Source organism: Octodon degus, unplaced genomic scaffold (assembly GCF_000260255.1).
Source record: "Octodon degus isolate 3935 unplaced genomic scaffold, OctDeg1.0 scaffold00119, whole genome shotgun sequence".
Taxonomy (NCBI): Eukaryota; Metazoa; Chordata; class Mammalia; order Rodentia; family Octodontidae; genus Octodon; species Octodon degus.
Window position 1 is genome coordinate 5,579,802 of NW_004524695.1, and position 1,807 is coordinate 5,581,608.

Genomic DNA, 1,807 nt, shown 5'->3' on the forward strand with positions numbered 1-1,807 from the left:
TGGATGTTTTACCCTCTTTAATCCTATTCTTTATCCCTGTCTACACAGACTTAAATTTCCACTGTCTCAGCAGTGGAAAACTAGATAAACTTGAACCTGAACCAAGAGATAGAATGCAAGAGAAAGCAGGACCCTGCATGGAGGGCGGTGGGAAGAAAGAGAAGGACCTACCAGATCTAAGACACTGCCCAGCTTTCAGGGAAACAAAGGGAAAGTGGGAGTGACAGAAAAAGAAGGATGTGAGGAAGAAGAAAGGGGAAGAAGAAGATACACTCTGGGGAGGCTCTAGGAAGATCATTAGAGTCCTGTAGAAAGAAAGCCCCAGGAGACAATTGAAAGGCCCAGGGACCTGAGAAAAGGAATGCCCTTGAGCAAAATGGGAAAGTGCCTATGATATCCATGAGACAGAAGCACAGGGCCTGAGTTCAATCCCCACTTCTGCCAAAAAAAAAAAAAAAAAAAAAAAAAGACAAAACAGTGATCTAGGCCAGTCTGCAAATGCAGAGAAAACATACCCTTTCAAAAGATACCTGGATGCCTGGATTGTTAGGAGTGTCAGGCTGGGACCCGGCCATCTTGTGGAAGAGCTGAAGCAGGCGCTCTTGGCTCGGCGCGGCCCGCTGCAATCCGCGGAGGAACGCGCCGCCGAGCCACCATCATGCCCGGGCACCTACAGGAAGGCTTCGGCTGCGTGGTCACCAACCGATTCGACCAGTTATTTGACGACGAATCGGACCCCTTCGAGGTGCTGAAGGCAGCGGAGAACAAGAAAAAAGAAGCCGGCGGGGGCGGCGTTGGGGGCCCGGAGCCAAGAGCGCGGCTCAGGCCAACTCCGCCGCGGCGGGCAAGCGGCTGCGCAAGGAGTCCCAGAAGGACCGAAAGAGCCCGCTGCCGCCCGACGTGGGCGCGGCGGACACGAAAGAGGAGGCGCAGCCGCCCGTGCGCTGAAGAAAGAAGGAAGAAGACGTGTTGGAGGAAGACCTGATCAACAACCTCAGGGGGAAGGGAGAATAATTGATAGGAGACCAGAAGGCGACCACCTCGTGAAAGAAGATTGAAGAAAAGGGTGGAGGAGGAGAATTGTCAGTTGATAGACCCATTACTGCCCGGCCTATTCGAGGACGTGGTGGCCTTGGAAGAGGGCGAGGTGGCCGTGGCGGTGGCATGAGCAGAGGAGACGGCTTTGATGCTCGTGGCAAGCGTGAATGTGACAGGCGCAGCGGAAGCCAGAGATCTGGCCTGAAGCACGAGGACAAACGAGGAGGTAGCGGATCTCACCACCGGGGAGCTGTCAAAGACGAATTAACTGATTTGGATCAATCAAATGTGACTGAGGAGACACCTGAAGGTGAAGAGCGCCCTGTGGCAGACGCTGAAAAGAAAGAGAACGAAGTCGAGGAGGTTAAGGAAGAGGGTCCAAAAGAGATGACTTTGGATGAGTGGAAGGCGATCCAAAACAAAGACCGGGCGAAAGGAGAATTTAATATTCGGAAACCAAACGAAGGTGCTGATGGACAGTGGAAGAAGGGATTCGTTCTTCATAAATCAAAGAGTGAAGAGGCTCACGCTGAAGACTCCGTGATGGACCATCACTTCCGGAAGCCTGCAGATGATATCACGTCTCAGCTGGAGATCAATTTTGGAGACCTCGGCCGCCCCGGACGGGGTGGCAGGGGAGGGCGAGGTGGACGTGGGCGCGGGGGGCGTCCAAACCGCGGCAGCAGGACTGACAAGTCGAGCGCTTCTGCCCCGGATGTGGACGACCCGGAGGCCTTCCCAGCTCTGGCCTAACTGGACGCCTGGAGAC

General features: G+C 54.4%; 1 pseudogene; it reads left to right on the plus strand.

The window, feature by feature from the left end:
- The first annotated feature begins 609 nt into the window (after positions 1 to 609).
- Positions 610 to 1,801, plus strand: LOC101559868 (annotated as a pseudogene).
- The last annotated feature ends 6 nt before the right edge of the window (positions 1,802 to 1,807 follow it).